Below are 9,066 nucleotides of genomic sequence, written 5' to 3'. Positions count from 1 at the left end.
TCACGCTGACCTCTCTCAGCATGGGAGGGGCCGGTGTGAGGCAAGGGCTCACACTGACCTCTCTCACCGTGGGAGGGGCCGGTGTGAGGCAAGGGGCTCACGCTGACCTCTCTCAGCGTGGGAGGGGCCGGTGTGAGGCAAGGGCTCACACTGACCTCTCTCAGCGTGGGAGGGGCCGGTGGGAGGCAAGGGGCTCACGCTGACCTCTCTCAGTGTGGGAGGGGCCGGTGTGAGGCAAGGGCTCACGCTGACCTCTCTCAGCGTGGGAGGGGCCGGTGTGAGGCAAGGGGCTCACGCTGACCTCTCACAGCGTGGGAGGGGCCGGTGTGAGGCAAGGGCTCACGCTGACCTCTCTCAGCGTGGGAGGGGCCGGTGTGAGGCAAGGGGCTCACGCTGACCTCTCTCAGCGTGGGAGGGGCCGGTGTGAGGCAAGGGCTCACGCTGACCTCTCTCAGCGTGGGAGGGGCAGGTATGAGGCAAGGGCTCACGCTGACGTCTCTCAGCGTGGGAGGGGCCGGTGTGAGGCAAGGGGCTCAGGCTGACCTCCGTCAGCGAGGGAGGGGCCGGTGTGAGGCAAGGGGCTCAGGCTGACCTCTGTAAGCGAGGGAGGGGCCAGTGTGAGGCAAGGGCTCACGCTGACCTCTCTCAGCGTGGGAGGGGCCGGTGTGAGGCAAGGGCTCACGCTGACCTCTCTCAGCGTGGGAGGGGCCGGTGTGAGGCAAGGGGCTCACGCTGACCTCTCTCAGCGTGGGAGGGGCCGGTGTGAGGCAAGGGCTCACGCTGACCTCTCTCAGCGTGGGAGGGGCCGGTGTGAGGCAAGGGCTCACGCTGACCTCTCTCAGCGTGGGAGGGGCCGGTGTGAGGCATGGGGCTCACTCTGACCTCTCTCAGTGTGGGAGGGGCCGGTGTGAGGCAAGGGCTCCCGCTGACCTCTCTCAGCGTGGGAGGGGCTGGTGTGAGGCATGGGGCTCACTCTGACCTCTCTCAGCGTGGGAGGGGCCGGTGTGACGCATGGGGCTCACTGTGACCTCTCTCAGCGTGGGAGGGGCCGGTGTGAGGCAAGGGCTCACGCTGACCTCTCTCAGCGTGGGAGGGGCCGGTGTGAGGCATGGGGCTCACTCTGACCTCTCTCAGCGTGGGAGGGGCCGGTGTGAGGCAAGGGCTCACGCTGACCTCTCTCAGCGTGGGAGGGGCCGGTGTGAGGCATGGGGCTCACTCTGACCTCTCTCAGCGTGAGAGGGGCCGGTGTGAGGCAAGGGCTCACAGTGACCTCTCTCACCGTGCGAGGGGCCGGTGTGAGGCATGGGGCTCACTCTGACCTCTCTCAGCGTGGGAGGGGCCGGTGTGAGGCATGGGGCTCACTGTGACCTCTCTCAGCGTGGGAGGGGCCGGTGTGAGGCAAGGGCTCACGCTGACCTCTCTCAGCGTGGGAGGGGCCGGTGTGAGGCATGGGGCTCACTCTGACCTCTCTCAGCGTGGGAGGGGCCGGTGTGAGGCAAGGGCTCACGCTGACCTCTCTCAGCGTGGGAGGGGCCGGTGTGAGGCAAGGGCTCACGCTGACCTCTCTCAGCGTGGGAGGGGCCGGTGTGAGGCAAGGGGCTCACGCTGACCTCTCTCAGCGTGGGAGGGGCCGGTGTGAGGCAAGGGCTCACGCTGACCTCTCTCAGCCTGGGAGGGGCCGGTGTGAGGCATGGGGCTCACTCTGACTTCTCTCAGCGTGGGAGGGGCCGGTGTGAGGCAAGGGCTCACGCTGACCTCTCTCAGCGTGGGAGGGGCAGGTATGAGGCAAGGGCTCACGCTGACGTCTCTCAGCGTGGGAGGGGCCGGTGTGAGGCATGGGGCTCACTCTGACCTCTCTCAGCATGGGAGGGGCCGGTGTGAGGCAAGGGCTCACGACCTCTCTCAGCGTGGGAAGGGCCGGTGTGAGGCAAGGGGTTCACACTGACCTCTCTCAGCGTGGGAGGGGCCGGTGTGAGGCAAGGGCTCACGCTGACCTCTCTCAGCATGGGAGGGGCCGGTGTGAGGCATGGGGCTCACTCTGACCTCTCTCAGCATGGGAGGGGCCGGTGTGAGGCAAGGGCTCACGCTGACCTCTCTCAGCGTGGGAGGGGCCGGTGTGAGGCAGGGGCTCATGCCTCTGGGCAGGGTACCAGAGGCATGGGCATCAACAGGCCACTGTGAGGGAGGAGCTGGGCCACACGCGGGCTGCTGGGAGGCAGGCAGGGACTTGGCCCTGAGAGGCTGCCGTGGGGTCAAGAGCTGGGCCTGGAGAGGCCCCTGGGAGGCAAGAGCGGGACCTGCATAGGCTGTTCTCCAACCATTGCTGGGCCCGTACAGGCCACCGGGCGGCAGGAATTAGGCCCGAAGAACTTGGCTGGAGAAAGTTCGGGGCCCACAAAGGCGGTTGGGAGCTGGGCAGGAGTTGAGCCAAAAGAGCTTGCTTACTTGCTGGGAGGCACGGCCGGGAGATGCCAACTTCAGGACAACTTGGGCCTGCAGAGGTCGCCGGGAGGCCCAAGCTTGGCGTGGAGGAGCCCACCGACCGGAGACCACTTGGGGCCTGCAGGTGCCATCGGAGGGCAGGAGCTCATCCTGGAGAGGCCACCGTGAGGCCTGACCTGGGCCTGGGGAGCTTGGCTTGAGGAAGCTGTGGGCTGTGGATATTGGATATTGGATGGAGCTGTGCCTGTGGAGGCTGTTGTGAGGCAGTAGCCTCATCTGCGGAGACTGCCGTGACGTAGGGTATGGGCCTAAATAGGCCATTGTGAGTCATGAGCTTGGTCTGTAGAGGCTGACTGGAGAAAGTTCTGGGCCTGGAGAGGCTGCCGGGAGGTAGGAGCTGGGCCAAAAGATTTAAACACATTTACATTTATTAGGGACTTTATTTCCATTAGTACAATATATAATAATATATGTAATATATTAATATATTTAACATATTAACATATATAATAAATATATATATTTATTATATATCCAATATATAATAAAATAATTATAGAACTCACCATAATGTCGAATCAGTGGGCGTGTTAAGCTTGTTTTCCTGAAACTGGATGGTCCCACCTGAGCGTGATGGGAGAAAGTGACAGATCAATAGGTATTAGATTCTCATAAGGACAGCGCAACCTAGATCCCTCACATGCCCAGTTCACAACAGGGTGCGTTCTCCTATGAGAATCTAATGCTGCTGCTCATCTGAGAAGGCGGAGCTCAGGCGGGAATGTGAGCAAAGGGGAGTGGCTGTAAATACAGATGAAGCTTCCCTCACTCCCTCACTCGACACCACTCACCTCCTGCTGTGTGGCTCCCTACGGCTCCATGGCTCAGGGGTTGGGGACCCCTGCTCAAGTGCATCCAAAGCGACCCTTCCCAAAACAGTCTTCACAGTGGTCAAGGGCAGAAACCACTTAGCTCCCAAGGCATGTGCCTCAGCTGGCATTTCATCACAATCAACAGTAAGAGGTAGCTTGAGTCACTGTGAGGTCACCTACTGGAAATCACCAGCATCCCATTTCCCACTGGCAAAGAGCTCAGCACTGCCCCCTGGGAAACCAAACCTATGCCCAAATCCCATCTGTGTGGGTTTACCTCCTGGGACCCTTCCTAACATATTAGTCAGAGTCCAATCAGGAAGCATAAACCACTCAAAAGTTTAAAGTGGTAAAATTTAATATGGAGAATTATTCATTATAACAGGTGAACAGCATAATGAGAGATTGGCTAGCACAAAGTAAAGAGAACTCTAGAGAATATGGGACTAGCCCAGGCCAGGCATGGTGGCTCATGCCTGAAATTCCAGCAATTTGAGAAGCTAATGCAGGAGGATTGCTTAAGGCCAGGAGCTAGAGACCGGTCTGGACAACACAGTGAGACCCTGTCTCTATCCAAAAGAAGAAAAAAGTTAGCTGGGAGTGGTGGTGCACACTTGTAGTCCCAGCTACTCGGAATGCTGAAGTTTGAGCCTGGGAGGTCAAGGCTGCAGTGAGGCATGATTATGCCACTACCGTCCAGCCTGGTGACAGAGCAAGACCCTATCTCAAAGAACAAAACAACAAGAACCATTTACAGACAGAAAAGAAATAGAGCCAATAAGCTGAGGAAAGATGTTGAAATGTGACAAGTAGAGTAACATGAGGTCTTTTGTCTATTTAAAATAATCAAACAAAAAATGACTTACTAAATTATAATACCCTGTGCTGGCAAAGGTGCAGTGAAATGGGCACTTTCTTATACTATGAGGGGTGTTTAAATTGTGTATAAGCCTTCCAGGGTAAAGCCTGTCAATTTTTTAAAATAATGGAGACAGGGTCTCACCATACTGCCATACTGCCTCCTCCAACTCTTGGCCTCAAGAAATCCTCCTCTCTTAGCCTCCCAAAGTGCTAAGATTATAGCTGGGAGGCACCCAAAACCCTGTCAATTTACATCAAGGGTAATGAGAATGTCCATTCACCATGACTCACAGTAATCTTACTTCTGGGGAGACAATTCAATCTAAACAAAAGGTCATCTGTACACACACAGTAAAAATCTGGGAGTAACTGAAGACAGAGTTGGTAAGTGAAATAAGAAACAGTTCTAAGAAATTAAACTATGGTATCAATAGGCACCTGGTATAAAAGGTCAGTTGATGTTAGCTGCTACTTTTTTGTTGTTTTGAGACAGGGTCTCACTCTGTCACCCAGGCTGGAGTGCAGAGGCCTGATCATGACTCACTGCAGTCTCAGCCTCCCTGGGCTCAAGCGATCCTCCCACCTCAGCCTCCCAAGTAGCTGGGATTACAGGAACATGCCACCACACTAGGCTAATTCAAGTATGTTTCTGTAGGGATGGTGACTCCCCCTTTGTTTCCAAGGCCTATCGCAAACTCTTGGCCTCAAGCATCCTCCTGCCTCAGCCTCCCAAAGTGTTGCGATTACCAGTGTGAGCCACCACACCTGGCCAGCTGCTACTTTTAGCAATATTATTATTATTCCACTCAATTAAAAATTTGTATTTTCAAGGCTATGCAACAGTATGTATCCTACAACGTAATTGTAAAAACATATACAGTCGTCGTCCCTCAGTATACAGAATCAGTTCCAGCCCCCCATCTCTGCATATACCAAAATCCATGCTTACTCACGTTTCGCTGTCACCCCTCTGGAATCCACGTATACGAAAATTCCAAATAGTAGTTGGGCATAGTGGCAAGCACCTGTAGTCTCAGCCACGTGGGAGGTTGAGGTGGGAGGATCGCTTCAGCCTGGAAGGTTGAGGCTGCAGTCAGCTGCGATAGCGCTACTACACTCCAGCATTGGACAACAGAGGGAGACCCTGTCTCAGAAAAAAAATAAATAAATAAAACAGGTTAGAAACTGTAATGAGGTCTGCTGGGCAAAATTCCATATAAGCAAAGTATAAATTAATAAAGCAAATCGTGATAAAGTAGTACGATTGACTTTCTGGAGTTTCTGACAATAAAAGTAAGGAAAATGCAGAACACAAAGACAGAGAGTAAAAAGAGAAATTAGGAAAGCATTCTACATGTTGAACAGGAAGACACTGGCCATGTTCGTGCAGCGGCAGTATGTCGTGACGTGACATACCTTGGAGAGAAGTTAACAGATGAGGAAGTTGATAAAAATCATCAGAGAAGCAAAATACTGGTAGCGACACTCAAGTAAACCATGAAATTTCCATAACTTATGTCAGCAAAGTGGGAATATTGTACAGTGTGTGTTGAAGTTCCTATACAACATTGTTTATCTGCCTTTTGTTTGTTTGTAAGGAATGTATATACTAAAAGTTCTTCTTGCTGTCAAAAGAATATGTGTGAATAAGTCATTTTAACTTATTCTTCTGTTTTTCTTTTATCTTCCTGCCATCATCTCACAGCCTTACTTTAGAAATTTTTTCTTTAGAAAATTGAACAAATGCTCCTTGTGGTGGCACATACCTCGAGGATGGGAGGCAGGGGTGGAAGGGTCACTTGAGGCCATTAGTTTGACACCAGCCTGGCCAACAAAGTGAGACCCCATGTCTACAAAACAACTTAAAAATTAGCCAAGTATCGTCATGTATACCTACAATCCCAGCTACCTGAACTTACGGAGAAAGTTCAGGGCCTGGAGAGAAGGCTGGGAGGCAGGAGCTGGGTCTAAAGAGGCCATTGTAACGATGGAGCTGTGCCTGTGGAGGCTGTTGTGAGGCAGTAGCCTCATCTGCGGAGACTGCAGTGACGTAGGGTATGGGCCTAAATAGGCCATTGTGAGTCATGAGCTTGGTCTGTAGAGGCTGAATGGAGAAAGTTCTGGGCCTGGAGAGGCTGCCGGGAGGTAGGAGCTGGGCCAAAAGATGTAAGCACATTTACATTTATTAGGCACTTTATTTCCATTATTACACTGTAATATATTATAAAATAATTATAGAACTCACCATATTGTAGAATCAGTGGGCGTGTTAAGCTTGTTTTCCTGAAACTGGATGGTCCCACCTGAGCGTGATGGGAGAAAGTGACAGATCAATAGGTATTAGATTCTCATAAGGACAGCGCAACCTAGATCCCTCACATGCACGGTTCACAACAGGGTGCGTTCTCCTATGAGAATCTAATGCCGCTGCTCATCTGAGAAGGTGGAGCTCAGGCGGGAATGTGAGCAAAGGGGAGTGGCTGTAAGTACAGACGAAGCTTCCCTCACTCGACACCACTCACCTCCTGCTGTGTGGCTCCTTGCGGCTCCATGGCTCAGGGGTTGGGGACCCCTGCTCAAGTGCATCCAAAGCAACCCTTCCCACACCAGTCTTCACAGTGGTCAAGGGCAGAAACCACTTAGCCCCCAAGGCATGTGCCTCAGCTGGCATTTCATCACAATCAACAGTAAGTGGTAGCTTGAGTCACTGTGAGGTCATCTACTGGAAATCACCAGCATCCCACTTCCCACTGGCAAAGAGCTCAGCACTGCCCCCTGGGAAACCAAACCTATGCCCAAATCCCATCTGTGTGGGTTTACCTCCTGGGACCCTTCCTAACATATTAGTCAGAGTCCAATCAGGAAGCATAAACCACTCAAAAGTTTAAAGTGGTAAAATTTAATATGGAGAATTATTCATTATAACAGGTGAACAGCATAATGAGAGATTGGCTAGCACAAAGTAAAGAGAACTCTAGAGAATACACGACTAGCCCAGGCCAGGCATGGTGGCTCATGCCTGAAATTCCAGCAATTTGAGAAGCTAATGCAAGAGGATTGCTTGAGGACAGGAGCTAGAGACCGGTCTGGACAACACAGTGAGACCCTGTCTCTATCCAAAAGAAGAAAAAAGTTAGCTGGGAGTGGTGGTGCACACTTGTAGTCCCAGCTACTCGGAATGCTGAAGTTTGAGCCTGGGAGGTCAAGGCTGCAGTGAGGCATGATTATGCCACTACCGTCCAGCCTGGTGACAGAGCAAGACCCTATCTCAAAGAACAAAACAACAAGAACCATTTACAGACAGAAAAGAAATAGAGCTAATAAGCTGAGGAAAGATGTTGAAATGTGACAAGTAAAGTAATATGAGGTCTTTTGTCTATTTAAAATAATCAAACAAAAAATGACTCACTAAATTAAAATACCCTGTGCTGGCAAAGGTGCAGTGAAATGGGCACTTTCTTATACTATGAGGGGTGTTTAAATTGTGTATAAGCCTTCCAGGGTAAAGCCTGTCAATTTTTTAAAATAATGGAGACAGGGTCTCACCATACTGCCATACTGCCTCCTCCAACTCTTGGCCTCAAGAAATCCTCCTCTCTTAGCCTCCCAAAGTGCTAAGATTATAGCTGGGAGGCACCCAAAACCCTGTCAACTTACATCAAGGGTAATGAGAATGTCCATTCACCATGTCTCACAGTAATCTTACTTCTGGGGAGACAACTCAATGAAAACAAAAGGTCATCTGCACACACACAGTAAAAATCTGGGAGTAACTGAAGACAGAGTTGGTAAGCGAAATAAGAAACAGTTTTAAGAAATTAAACTATGGTATCAATAGGCACCTGGTAAAAGGTCAGTTGATGTTAGCTGCTACTTTTTTGTTGTTTTGAGACAGGGTCTCACTCTGTCACCCAGGCTGGAGTGCAGAGGCCTGATCATGACTCACTGCAGTCTCAGCCTCCCTGGGCTCAAGTGATCCTCCCACCTCAGCCTCCCAAGTAGCTGGGACTACAGGAACATGCCACCACACTAGGCTAATTCATGTATTTTTCTGTAGGGATGGTGACTCCCCCTGTGTTTCCAAGGCCTATCGCAAACTCTTGGCCTCAAGCCATCCTCCTGCCTCAGCCTCCCAAAGTGTTGCGATTACCAGTGTGAGCCACCACACCTGGCCAGCTGCTACTTTTAGCAATATTATTAGTATTCCACTCAATTAAAAATTTGTATTTTCAAGGCTATGCAACAGTATGTATCCTACAGCGTAATTGTAAAAACATACACAGTCGTCGTCTCTCAGTATACAGAATTAGTTCCAGCCCCCCATCTCTGCATATACCAAAATCCATGCTTACTCATGTTTCGCTGTCACCCCTCTGGAATCCATGTATACGAAAATTCCAAATAGTAGTTGGGCATAGTGGCAAGCACCTGTAGTCTCAGCCACGTGGGAGGTTGAGGTGGGAGGATCGCTTCAGCCTGGAAGGTTGAGGCTGCAGTCAGCTGCGATAGCACTACTACACTCCAGCCTTGGACAACAGAGGGAGACCCTGTCTCAGAAAAAAAAACAAAATACAACAGGTTAGAAACTGTAATGAGGTCTGTTGGGCAAAATTCCATATAAGCAAAGTATAAATTAATAAAGCAAATCGTGATAAAGTAGTATGATTGACTTTCTGGAGTTTCTGACAATAAAAGTAAGGAAAATTCAGAACACAAAGACAGAGAGTAAAAAGAGAAATTAGGAAAGCATTCTACATGTTGAATAGGAAGACACTGGCCATGTTCGTGCGGCGGCAGTATGTCGTGACATGACATACCTTGGAGAGAAGTTAACAGATGAGGAAGTTGATAAAAATCATCAGAGAAGCAAAATACTGGTAGCGACACTCAA

Source organism: Pan troglodytes, chromosome 2 (genome assembly GCF_028858775.2).
Source record: "Pan troglodytes isolate AG18354 chromosome 2, NHGRI_mPanTro3-v2.0_pri, whole genome shotgun sequence".
NCBI classification, from domain to species: Eukaryota; Metazoa; Chordata; class Mammalia; order Primates; family Hominidae; genus Pan; species Pan troglodytes.
This window is presented reverse-complemented; position numbering follows the sequence as displayed.